Below are 14,136 nucleotides of genomic sequence, written 5' to 3'. Positions count from 1 at the left end.
AGCGCACATCTTGTGCGCTGACCACGGAGATTATTCCGCAAACGTTACACCTGCTGACTGTGATGTAGAGGGTGAAATTTTACCCTCATGATGCACTATGGTGGTTCTCCGCGATCGCGAACCATGGAAGTTCGCCGGGAACCGTTCGGGGCTTCTCTACTCCTTACTTGTCATACTGCTCCGGTACTACAGATGCAGCTATGCTTTCTGAATTGCAGATCAACGCTGCATACATTGCTCTTTTAATTACTCTTATGGTGTTTTGTGGACATTTGCATAATTTCACCAACTGATTAATTTTTCATTTCTGTAATTCTGTATTGAAAAGCACAACCAGCGCAATCTAAACTATCTCTAAGACGAACCATTTTGATTACCGCATTAGTCATAAAATCGCTTTATAAACATCGATTTTCAAAGTAAATATATTTTTAAAGGCTGGTAAGTGAGCTGCAGGATGGAAATGTGGAGAATGCAGTAAACATTCAGCAAATGACTGGAATTTTAATGAAAAATAAATTAACATATCCTTATATTAATTCTATTAAGTCATTATAGACAGTTTGATGGGCGACAAGGGAGCCTTCATGCAACTCTTGATTGGAGCCGGATACTCACTATATTCTCCTTGTAATCAATGACTCGTTATGTCAGCCGGGAATGGGAGCTTTGGGGGAAGAAGAGTTTGCATTCTAATATATGGAATGTTTTGCAGATTATAAGAATTACATTAGAGGTTTCTTGGCAACTGTAAAACATCCCTAATGTTAACAAAAAAGCAAGTAAACCTGTGTGCCTTAAAGGGATGCTTAAGCCATAAAACAAAAATGAGTTTTACTCACCTGGGGTTTCTACCAGCCCCCTGCAGCCATCTTGTGCCATCTTGTGCCCTCGTAGTCTCGATCTGATCCTCCTGTCCCCTGCCAGCGGCTACTTTCACTTTCGGTGACAGGACCAACAGGCCTGGCCACGCGTCTGCTTCTTCGTGTTCCTGTCCGCAATAGCAATATAGAGGGCGCTATTGCAAACAGGAAAGCATAGAAGCAGACGCGTGGCCAGGACTGTCTCCAAAAGTGAAAGTAGCTGCCGGCGGTGACAGGAGGATTCCATTGAGACTGCGCGGGCACAGGATGGCTGCGGTGAGCATCCCTAGCAGTGGCAACTGCTACGGAGGGTACCCTGGGTGACCCACTAAAAGCGGAGGTGTGGCAAGGGACAAATAAGCTTCCAGGAGCAGGAGGAAGCCCCAGTTAAGTAAATATGTTTTTATATGTATTTTGCCTGATATTTCCTTTAAGGACCAGAAACCGTCAGTAACAAAAACAGGACGTAGCAAAGGTTAAGCCGCACAGACCCGTTTCTCTCGCTGATCACCCATCACTGAAGCCCACTCGCTCTGCCGTCGCTATGACAGCAGAGTTCCATAAGCTGGTCAGGAGACAATTTCATTGGTTCAATGTGATTAACTCACAGTAATCACAGGGTCAGGAGCCAATGAATTGGCTTCTGACCGGCTCACGGGGCTCTGCTGTCATAGCGACGGCAGGGCGAGTGGGCTGCAGCGACAGAAGAGCGGCATACTCAGCAGTGACGGCTGGTCTGTACGACGTGATAATTGAAATCGATGTCCTGGCAGGCATAACAGGTCCCAAACAACATAGATTTCAATTACTGTACCATGGTCCAGAAGCGGTTAATGTTATTAAAAAATATTTTTCTCTATAACTAGCTATAAATGTCTTAAGAGGTCTGTACACTCGAACTGCATTTTTTTTTTCTTTTTAAACTGTGAATTTAGCACATTTTAATGCAGTCTGTAAAGTACCCCCTCCCTAAATGAAAGGATCACTTTTGCAAAACATTGTACAATTTAAAATACATGTGTACACTTCCATATAAGTACATTTCTTCCAGAATAAAATGTACTGTAAATCACATTTCTCCTATGTTCCTATTGCTTAATGTAAACATCTGAAAGACCTGATAGGTTTTGGACTAGTCCATCACCTCATGGGTGATAAGAGTTTTCTTTTTTTTTCCAAAGTACTTAGTGAATGGCAGATGCTCATTCCAAATGCCAAAACATTGTGCACAGCAAAGGAGTAGAGAGGCTGACCGACAACTCTGTATAGATCCTTTCCAGGGATTGTGTTTATAAAGAATCAAGGAGATAGTAAGAATACCCCATGAAGAGATGGGCTACTTTAAAACCTATCAGATTTTCACTGCTTATGGTAAGCGACAGCAACAGAACAGAAGAGTAATTCATAGTGCACTAATCTGGGTGAAATGTAATTCGTATAAGTATGTGCAGATATGTATTTTAAATTGTACATTTTTTTTCACAATAGTTGTCCTTTAAACCAAAGTAACCTCCACATTCCAGTAAAATACTACAAAGCCAGGAATATAGCTAGAAATCATGTCCCCACAACTGCAAATTCTGATGGGCCTCCTGCTAGGGGTTAAACATGATCACCATAACCCTCCCCATAAAAATGCCACCACATTGACTCCTCCAACCAGTGTTTTGATCAGGATAACCACCCCCACAGCAACATCATCCCAATGCAGCCATGTTCACCAAATATATCCATAATCCCCCATAAAGTCATGTCCTCGCCAGAATAGATGTATCCACTGAAAAGTATGGAGACCTGGACACTTTCCATAGCTTTATTCCATGACTCTAAAGAAGACAGTGTAAAAGCCTCTGATGAGGTGGAGAGTTCCATTAAAAGGGCTGTTAAGCAGCTACCTGCTGTACACCTATTGTCACAGGCTGCTCTCTTTCGCTGTGGGTGGTCTTCAGAAGTGTTCGGGAGCACTCACTCCAAACTGCACACTCGCGAGCGTCGCCTCTCGTGCACGCATGCGTGTGCAGATAATGACATACAGGGTCGGACTGGGACACTGGGGGCCCACCAGAAAAATTTCAACCTGGGGACCACACATCCCAAGATTGCAGTAAAAAAAGGGCGTGACCATGCACCGAAAGGTAAGTGTGGTCAGGATGTATTATGGACAGGGCCAAATGTACATGATCTTAGCAGCATTGTAATTGAGAGACACTGCTGCCCAGCAAAACTTTGCATACAGTCCACTCCTTCAATATAAAGTAATGTCCTAGTTACCATACATATGACATTGATTAGACTGTGAGCTCCTCTGGGGACAGTCAGTGACACGACTGTACACTCTGTACAGTGCTGCAGAAGATGTCAGTGCTATGTAAATACATAATAATAATAATATGGTACTGTAGGACATTAGACAATGAGTATGGTAGGATCAGAGTGTGTGCTCCTCTTAGGACAGTCAGTGACATGACTATGTACTCTGTAAAGTGCTGCAGAAGATGTCAGTGCTATATAAATACATAATACAAATATAGCACACTAGGCTAGATATGGTGGGAATCATTTGATTGTGAGCAATGACAAGTAATGTCAAGTGCCAGCAATTGTGAGTCCCACCGAGGGAAAAAACTGTACTACTGTGGCCCAGTCCGCCCTGATGACATATAATGCTATGCTAAAGCTACCTGCAAGCTTTATTTTTTCAAGACATCAAAGTGAACCTAATCAGTCAATGTCAAAGTAAACCTAATCAGAGGAGGGTCAGGAAAGTGTATGAGGGATTTTTCTAGCAGCCCAGAGTTCATCCTGAAGTGTCATTGCTTCAGTGATCAGTGCTGTGAGGGTTATGCCATTGAAATTCCACTCACTCTGCAGGCACAAGTGTTCTGCTCAAGCAAGGAAAGCCTCATTGTATCTCCTTTTGTTGAGAAAAGAAAGCAACCCTGGTCATGTTAGACCTATACACATTGCTAGCATTTCACCTACCATTATTGCCAGGGCTTTACCTTTGGGGGGCACAACAGAAAGAATTAAAGGGTAATCCTTGCAGAAAGTTGTGTATTTACTATTACACTGCTGTAAAGCAGCGGCGTAGCCATAGGAGGTGCAGAGGTTGCATCCGCTTTGGGGCCTTTGGGCCAAAGGGACTGTCCCACAACTGCAGTATATTGGCCCTGTGCTGGTAATCACTTCTATAGAGGCTTTAAATAGTTGTAATCATTAAACTGTTTCCATCCCCTTCTTGCACATCTGGCACTGTGGATGTTTTGGCAGGTTTTGATGTGCGGTTTCAATTGTTATGTAAAGAGTGCTTTGGGGCCCAATGTAAAACTTGCACTGGGGCTCAGTGGCATAGCTAAGGAGTTTTGGACCCCAGTGCGAGTTTTACATGGTGCACCAAGCACTGTATTGATGTGGAGCCTCAAAACCTACTAAGGACAGCTGCAGTGTCAGTGAGAGGTGGAATCGGAGTACGGAAACATTTTGTTAAGGAATACCACTATTCAATGCACATATAGGAGGTGTTCATTACCAGCATAACACCAATTTAAAGCTAATAAGATGGATGAAGGGGGCCCATAGTAGGCCCCTCTGGTCCAGGGGCACCGGAGTGGTCACAACTTCTGCATCCCCTATTGCTATGCCACTGCTGGGGCCCATAGCTACTTAGCTCCACCACTGCTGTAAAGTCTCTGTTTTTAAAGGAAAAAAAATCAATAAAGCATAAAAAAAAAAAAACTATTGTCCAAATAATAGGCGTTAGTGATTCACTTCCCTTGCTTATAGCCCACTTTAAGGCCCCTTTTACACTAGGCCACTTTCTTTGCAATGCATTACACTTTCTGCACACAGGGTAATGCAACAGCAATGAAAGTCTATAGGGCCTAGTACACTAACCACGTTGCGCCGGAAGTGTCCAATTTGCTGCTGACCCGCCACAAAGTCAACCGCATTTTACTGTCAGACTTCCGCGGCGACTGAATGCATGTCAGTCCATGGGCGATGCAGAAACGTTAAATACGTTGGAGGAGGCAGTGCAGCATGCATGCATGGAACTACGCAGATGAGAGGAGGACGCCGGAAATCCCAGTGATGTACTTCCTGTCCAGCAGGTAGTGCATCACTGGGCAATGGGCAGCATACTGTGCCGCGTGGCGGTACAATGCGAGGGGGGCGGATCATTGCACCAAAATGATCTAACCAGTTGTAAAACCGTCCTGAAAGAACACTTACATGATCTTTTTGGCTGCACCTGAAAAGTAGCGCAACTCGGGTTCAGTTTCTCTTTTGATCTGCTAACAAAGGTAAACAAGTTCTCTGAGGCAGAGTCTGTTGTTCCTCTATTATCTTTGTATCTGCCAGTCAAGCCATTTCTCTAGTTATCTGCCAGACAGTTAAGGGTGGTACACACAATGCAATATTCCCAATCAACAAAAAACCGACCAAAAGGACTGGCTCATCAGTTGACAGGGGAAGTGAATTTCTTCTACTGACCAATCAGAACCAACTGTTTTCTTGATCAGTTACTGATCATGTCAGGCATGCTGGAAAATGTTGTTCAGTCTTGACTCTTGCATAGATTCAGGAGTGAATATAATTATTATAAAGGTGGAAAGGAGTTGGTTGCGGATGGGGCACTGCTGTGGCTGCTCATGTGGGTGGAATATGAGTGCTTGTAGTAATGCTATTGCTTGGTAATCTGGTTCTGGCTCCCCTTTTTATTTGGCTATGGCTTCCCTCTATGCTTTGGCCCCAAATCTAGATCTTCCCTCCACTATGTGCGCCTGAGATGACTTACAGGGAGAAATAAGACACCAGAACTATCATACAAGTGTGTGCATTGGTCCGACATTCCCTTCTGCAGAGACATAACTACATGGAGAGCAGTCTCTGGATGCATAGCCCCTGGCAGAAGGACCCACCCTGAAGTGCATAGGCACAAGCAGAAGAAGGGGGGATTACAGCTGCCCAGAATCCCCCATCCGACCAGGGCCGTTGCAGTGTCTGGGGACAGGCACCGGTTGAGACACCAGAATATCTGCAGTCTTCCTGCAGCTCACAGCACCACCCCCTTTCTTTCCCTGCTACAGTAGACTTTGGATGGAATAGCAGCGTGTGTACAGAGTATGAAGCAGCTCTGGGAAATTTAACAAAGCCAGGTAGGAGCACAGCTCTGTGCCCTGCTGTGTGAACATTTCCCCTTCATTAGCAATGTAAGCTGTCCTTATTATCAGTATCCAAACTGCTCTTGACCGATCCCATTGTCGATTGGGAGCAGATTGGACATTTAGGAAATAATCGTCAGATCCAGTCAGTCGGACGAGAAATTGCATTATGTGTACCCAGCATGATGTCCCACAATTTGATTATACTGTATTAAGTGTGGCTGAGGGAGACCTTTCATGAATCTCCCTTGAAAATCCTGGGTTTGCCCCTGAAGTGTGTGTGTGTATGGGGGGGGGGGGGGGGGAATCAAAGATTTGATGAAGGGCTCCATTATTTGTTGTTAGGCCCCTGTCCACCTGATCAACTACTTTTTGGGATTGTATCCTCAATTGTCCACAAATCCTTCTAATGAACTAGATTTTGCTCATAGTTGTAACTAAAACAAAAAAAAGTTTTGCTGCTGATAACTTCTGGAGGACAAAGAAAAAGGAAAAAATAGGTAAAAATTACAAAGGATATAGCCATTTAATCCACAGTTTAATGATACTGCGTGGAGAAACTATGCAGCCCATTTTTCCCTTCAAATGTTAACATACAGCTGGCTTGATTAAAGCTAGAATGATGCCTGAGGTTCAGACAGCTTTCTTCCCGATGTGTGCAGCAGCTCACATAGCAAGGCTGATGTTTGTGGATTCTGTACACCAAAGAAAAAGGCCTCAAACTGTGGTTTTGCTATGGCGAAATAGAAGTCAAAAAGGAGTTTCCTGACATTTTTTTTTAAAAAAACATCAGATGGCTGAGGACTGAGATGGAAAGATATTACTTAATAACATTCTCTGTCTTAATGTTTTTGTGTGAAATAAGGCTTCTTCAGCTAAACATCTTGTCCACAAATGTTGATCTAATGACCTGAAGCTGCTGTGTGAGAAAGTCAGTTTTCAGGCTCCTGGTCTCTGGATTTCATCAGTTTCCCAGCACAGACTGCAAGGAGGAAGGCACATCCTGAATCCGACTGAGAAGATTGCAGTTTATGGCACAGACAGTCAGTGGTGTAGGAAGTGGTCAGTATCTGGGTCTTCTGACCTGGTACTTTTCAAGTCATTTATGTCTACAGGTCCTTCTCAAAAAATGTGCATATTGTGATAAAGTTCATTATTTTCTGTAATGTACTGATTATTTTCATATATTTTAGATTCATTACACACAATTGAAGTAGTTCAAGCCTTTTATTGTTTTAATATTGATGATTTTGGCATACAGCTCATGAAAACCCAAAATTCCTATCTAAAAAAAATTAGCATCTTTCATTCGACCAATAAAAGAAAAGTGTTTTTAAAACAAAAAAAGTCAACTTTCAAATAATTATGTTCAGTTATGCACTCAATACTTGGTCAGGAATCCTTTTGCAGAAATGACTGCTTCAATGCGGCGTGGCATGGAGGCAATCAGTCTGTGGCACTGCTCAGGTGTTATGGAGGCCCAGGATGCTTCCAGAGTGTTGGGTCTTGCGTCTCTCAACTTTCTCTTCACAATATCCCACAGATTCTCTATGGGGTTCAGGTCAGGAGAGTTGGCATGCCAATTGAGCACAGTAATACCATGGTCAGTGAACCATTTACCAGTTGTTTTGGCACTGTGAGCAGGTGCCAGGTCGTGCTGAAAAATGAAATCATCTCCATAAAGCTTTTCAGCCGATGGAAGCATGAAGTGCTCCAAAATCTCCTGATAGCTAGCTGCATTGACCCTGCCCTTGATAAAACACAGTGGACCAACACCAGCAGCTGACATGGCACCCCAGACCATCACTGACTGTGGGTACTTGACACTGGACTTCAGGCATTTTGGCATTTCCCTCTCCCCAGTCTTCCTCCAGACTCTGGCACCTTGATTTCCGAATGACATGCAAAAGTTGCTTTCATCCGAAAAAAGTACTTTGGACCACTGAGCAACAGTCCAGTGCTGCTTCTCTGTAGCCCAGGTCAGGCGCTTCTGCCGCTGTTTCTGGTTCAAAAGTGGCTTGACCTGGGGAATGCGGCACCTGTAGCCCATTTCCTGCACATGCCTGAACACGGTGGCTCTGGATGTTTCTACTCCAGACTCAGTCCACTGCTTCCGCAGGTCCCCCAAGGTCTGGAATCGGTCCTTCTCCACAATCTTCCTCAGGGTCCGGTCACCTCTTCTCGTTGTGCAGCGTTTTCTGCCAAACTTTTTCCTTCCCACAGACTTCCCACTGAGGTGCCTTGATACAGCACTCTGGGAACAGCCTATTTCTGTGTCTTACCCTCTTGCTTGAGGGTGTCAATGATGGCCTTCTGGACAGCAGTCAGGTCGGCAGTCTTACCCATCATTGCGGTTTTGAGTAATGAACCAGGCTGGGAGTTTTTAAAAGCCTCAGGAATCTTTTGCAGGTGTTTAGAGTTAATTCGTTGATTCAGATGATTAGGTTAATAGCTCGTTTAGAGAACCTTTTCATGATATGCTAATTTTTTGAGATAGGAATTTGGGGTTTTCATGAGCTGTATGCCAAAATCATCAGTATAAAAACAATAAAAGGCTTGAACTACTTCAGTTGTGTGTAATTAATCTAAAATATATGAAAGTCTAATGTTTATCAGTACATTACAGAAAATAATAAACTTTATCACAATATGCCAATTTTTTGAGAAGGTCCTGTAGTTATTGAATGAGCTTATTGACATATTGAAAAAAAGCTTTGCAATATAGTGCCTACTCAGAAATATTTGTGTCCAAAATTGGGATTTAAGTTACAAAATTAATTTTATAGCAATATTATTAACCTCATTAGCGGTATGGACGAGCTCAGCTCATCCATTACCATTGGAGGGCGCCGCTCAGGCCCCGCAAGGCCGATTGTTAATTTTTTTTTAAATCAATCAGCTAGCACTTTGCTAGCTGCGTGGGGGATTCGATCGCCGCTGCTCGCTGCTGATCCGCCGTTACCCAACGCGAAAGGAGCCCCCCCCCACCCGCATAGCCAATCAGTGCCAGGCAGCGCTGCGGGGTGGATCGGGACTCCGGATGACGTCACGACGTCGATGACGTCATCACGATCGTCGCCATGGCGATGGGGGAGCCCTAAAGGAAATCACGTTCAGAACAGGATTTCCGGACGGGCTAATGCGCCAGCGGCGATCGAAGGGTAGGAAGGGATGCCGCAGGGAGGGGGGAATCATGTAGCTAGTGCTAGGCTAGCTACATGATTTAAAAAAAAAATAAAAAAAAAAATAGTGCTGCGCTGCCACCCTGGCAGGGCCGGTTTAAGCAACAATGGGGCCCTAGGGCAAAATAAACCTGGGGGGCCCCCCAACATATACCCCGGAACAAAAATCGGCATTAGGGGACCTTTTTTTGCAGCTGGTATAGTCAGGGTGTGAAGTCCCAATCGGTCAGAGCTCCACATTCTGGCTATCCCAGCCTGCATGGGGGACAAGGGGTTAAAAAGTTTCAGGAGGGGGGACCCCACATAATTTTTTTTTTTAAAAAATTCCCACACTCTAAACATTAAAAAAAAAAAATTGGGAAAATAGGAAAAAATGCCAGGGATCTTCATACAGCCATATTGCGGCTGTATAGCGATCCCTGGCCAAAGCGCTGCGGCTGCGTATAGACCCCCTGGAAACCCCGTCAGGAAATTGATTGCGCTTTCGTTTGATACATGTAAAATGACACTACCGTTAGGTTTGCTACTAAAAGTTACATTTACCGCATTTAAAACTATACTTTTTTCCTTCTAAACTTTAAAATCGATTTTCTCAAAAACTATAAGGTCTTTTTGAAAAATTGTTTTTTTCCTCTTATTCCTAATGATCTCCTTAACATATCCTGCAAATTTAGGGTTTCTAGCATTTAAGGTGGATTTGCTATTAACCATTAAATTCGGCAGGTTTTTAAATGTGTTTTTTTTTTCCTTTAAAACTTTAAAATCGATTATCTCAAAAACTATAAGGCCGATTTGAAAAAAAAAAATTTTCCTCTTGTAGCCACTGGGGGCCCCTACAAGCTCTGGGGCCCTGGGACAGCTGCCTCCTTTGCCTAAATGGTAGCGCCGGCCCTGCACCCTGGCAATGTTGATAAAACGCCAGGGTGGTTAAATGTTTCATATTTTTTTAAGTAAACCTAGGCGGACTACAGAAGAACCTTCACTCTGCCAAGTGAGGTTAAGAATAAACTTCTCCTTTGCAGGGGATAGGTAATACCTTCATCATTACAAAGATTAATAGAAAACCTAGTTTCACTTTGCATATAATACAGTCAAAAAAAAATGTTTGTACTACAGAGTTCCATGCAGACCTTTATTATTATTATTATTATCTACTTTTATTTATATAGCGCCAACATCTTCCATACCACTGTACAGAGCACAAATAAAGATTAGGGAACATATATACATGAAAATTTCAAGACACTGTACAGTCATAACATCCAGTAATACAAGTACAAACACATACTGTACATAGTTAATGTGTGGATTAAGAGAACACTAAAATTGGTACATGTTCATATGGTAATTTCCACCCAAATAAGAAACTTTAGGAGGGGGTCCCTGCCCTTGCAAGTTTACAATCTAGAGTTTGTGACATAGCTTTGTCTATGTTGTCTACATGGCTGCTAGTCAATGGATTAGATCAGGTGTGGAAAATAAGGAACAAGCGCCTTCTTTGTGCAGCTAAGGTCCTGCAGAAAGATGAGGGATGTCTACTCTGTCTGTGCTCAAACAAGAGAAAGTAGAGACTGAGGGAACTGGGTAGTCAATGAAACTTTCAGAGGCCATACAGTAATAGACGACCTCCAGAATAGCGGGGACATGGGGATCCCGGCGGCCAGGGAAAGACCCCACACTGCCAGGGAGAGAGGCTGGAGTCCCGCTGCGCATCGTGATCGCGCGTGGGACTCCAAAACTGAAGGTAAAGCACTGCACTGCCTACCCCGACCTGAGCTCGGGATCACCGCTAGCAGCTTCTTTTTTCTACCCCAAGCTCAGGTCGGGAAAACCAGCAAAGAGGTTAAACCACACTTCATCACCCTCACCAATGCTTATCATTTATGTGAAGAATGACGACATTTCTAACTTGAATCTGTCAGGGTTGTCTGGTAACCTGCTATGAGTCAGGCTGTATGCCCATATGACTGACCTATAGCCCAGCCCTAACGCCTTGCGGAAACTCCTGCCTAATACAAATTACAATATCCTGCAGGCAGATGTAGCATACAAACTGACAGACAGCAATCACCAAACTCAGCAATGAGCAATGCAAACACAGTATACTTATTAAGTCATCTGAGGCCTATAGGCTGAAGCAATCCAGATGATGGCAAGATAGCAGGATGTGGCTGAAGTATAATCACTAGACAGATGCGTGGTCAAACAGGCCAGAGTCAGTCCAGGCAGAGTTCATGGAAGTCCTTTTCACAAGCAGGGGTCGGTCCAGGCGGCAGTCAGGGGAATCCGGGTACTAGCTGAGTCGGCAATGGGTAATCCAATATAGAGGCGTGATTAGGTACAGGCAGAGGTCGGCAATGGTAAGGCAATCTGAAAAAAGCTTAGTCAAGAGACAGACACAAGTCAGCAGCAAGACAGGCAACTTGGTGTGAGCGCAGTCTCCACCAGTTTTTACAAAAAGCCATTACAATGTATTCAAATCTGCAAGCATTCATTCGGTATGTCAACAAAAGCAGCAGCGCTGTATAGTGCACCCTTGAATGATGTAGTTCCACCTCCAGAGATCCCAATGATAGATTCTTCCTCTCCTAAAAGTGCAACTCAGTGCACAAAAAAGGGATATATGGATTCTCTCAGTGGAATAATAAAAGGCAAATTTTATTGGAATATATGGATTTTAAAACAGATAAGATAAACTCACATCTAGAGGGTCCCACTCCAGTAGGAACCCTCTTGGCAATAAACGCTTCCCACTCCGTGTGGTACTACAAATCACAGCGATCAGTGTAGCATTGCCCGCTCTCGTCCCGACTAGTTTCGGCTTTCCGCCGTCATCAGGGCATCCCCTGATGACAGATTTAAAATCCATATATTCCAATAAAATTTGCCTTTTATTATTCCACTGAGAGAATCCATATCTCCCTTTTTTGTGCACTGAGTTGCACTTTTAGGAGAGGAAGAATCTATCATTGGGATCTCTGGAGGTGGAACTACATCATTCAAGGGTGCACTATACAGCGCTGCTGCTTTTGTTGACATATCTACTGCTTTGGAGGCTGAGGATTTACCTCTACAGTGGCTGCAGTGTGTATCCTTGTCTATAGAATACCAGTTGTTATATCGTGAGGCGCCTCTACTACACCATTGACGTTTCGAAGCATTCATTCGGGGCATTTTTTTTGTCAATATGTCCATGTTCATTCCAACTCACAAACATGTTACAAGTTCTTGACAGTCCATTAGTAGACTCCATAGGGATTCTATGCTCCCTGCAGAGCCTATTCTTCATCAAGAATATCCCAACTATCGTTAGCACCATCTCCATGAGATAAACAGACATGGGACTTTTTATAATACAGGCCTTAAATAATAGGTCAAGGACAAATAAAATGAAAACAAAAAAGGAATATATTTTACAAGATATTGTCGTGCAATACTTGATACGTGCAAGAGAGAGCAAGATGGGCCTGAACATAAGTTGAAAACAGAGCACAGATGTTACTCCACAATGAAATCCTCTCCGGAAATCTCAAACCACAGACTACCCAGCCGTAGAGAAAAGACAGAGAGACAGAACAGTTGTTTCCCTTCAGCTATTACAGGGCCAGCTCTGAGACAAGCCAATCCCTGATGAATCCGGCCTGGAATCCACGAGAATTACACGGTACACAGATGAGGACTGCTCCTCAAACGCTTGGCATATACGCGTTTCAGTGGGGCTAAGGGAAAGCAATCTACTATCAGTCTTTAAATAATGTATAACACATACAAACTGTAGAAGCCAGATCTAAAAAAATAAAACATATAAATAAGAATAAAAAATAACACATAAAACAATATAATAACACCTTTGATCACTTGAAGATGATACATTTAACCTTTAATGATAAGTTAAGGAGAGTTTTTATCACCCTTAAAACAGCACACAGTGAAAACAAATGGAAGTCGCATGACTTATACAACTGTATGCAGCAAGTAGGCAGCAGGGTAGAGCCATCAGCCTCATACGTATTTATGGGTTGGTGGTGGTTCTTTCATTGTGCTATGCAGAAGTACATGGCGGTGAAGGTAGATAACTGATACAACACTTTGAAAATGCCTGAAAACCACTACACACAGTTTAAAGGCATTTAGGATTATGGTCAGTGTGAACCATGTAGTCTCCAGTCAATTCTAACAATCGTCAATGTAAACAAAGCCTTAAGCACTCGATCCCTCGGGTGACAGTTTTGGGCTGAGTGCTACTTTTTTCAACCCAACTAACAATATTTAACTATGAAATGCAGCGCTAGCTGGCAGTCCAGATCTCTGGCCAAAGTATCAGGGCTGTCGTACATGCAGTCGATTCTCTGCAGAGGCAGTCTAAGCGGTTCCTACTCGCACACAAAAAAATACTTGCTTGCTACATTTTCTGCAGCGCAGCAATGAACATGTAAACAGAACTGTTAAAAATAGAACCTGCTTCCACTTGTGATTTCAGACGGATTCACTCAGTACTCCGCGGCAAGCGCAATACAAAGTACTGACCTGCAGGGTTTTTTCTCTATGGCCGAGATGTTCGGCATGTTCGGGCCGAACCCCGAACTTCCCGAACATCCTGCTTTTGGGGGCCCTATGGGGTCGCAGGCATAAGGGGGGAGCATGCCCCGATCGCGGGGGGGGGTCGGAAATTCCCCCCACCCCCTCCGCTAGCGCTCCCCCCTCTGCCCGCTTCCCCATACAAAAGTTTAAGCAAAGTACCTGTAATAGTGGATGGCCTGGCAGTGGCACTGTGGAGTGAGGAGGAGGAGTCCGGAGAGTGACGCGTTGAGGGAGGCCGGGCAGCGGGCGGTTCAGCGGTAGTACCCTTGTGGTACTTCCGCCCTTTCTCTGACCTCACGCTCGCTGCCCGGCCTCCCTCAACGCGTCACTCTCCGGACTCCTCCTCGT

At 44.0% G+C, this 14,136-nt stretch overlaps 1 long non-coding RNA gene across 1 annotated transcript in view; it reads right to left on the bottom strand.

The window, feature by feature from the left end:
* Positions 1 to 10,459: 10,459 nt before the first annotated feature.
* Positions 10,460 to 14,136, bottom strand: part of LOC137524526 (uncharacterized) — a 63,799-nt gene continuing 60,122 nt past the window's right edge. The window contains exon 3 of the long non-coding RNA XR_011022722.1: positions 10,460 to 11,587. This is a non-coding gene — a long non-coding RNA (uncharacterized lncRNA). The remainder of the gene's footprint in view (positions 11,588 to 14,136) is intronic.

This window comes from Hyperolius riggenbachi, chromosome 7 (genome assembly GCF_040937935.1).
Source record: "Hyperolius riggenbachi isolate aHypRig1 chromosome 7, aHypRig1.pri, whole genome shotgun sequence".
NCBI lineage: Eukaryota > Metazoa > Chordata > Amphibia > Anura > Hyperoliidae > Hyperolius > Hyperolius riggenbachi.
This window is presented reverse-complemented; position numbering and strand designations above follow the sequence as displayed.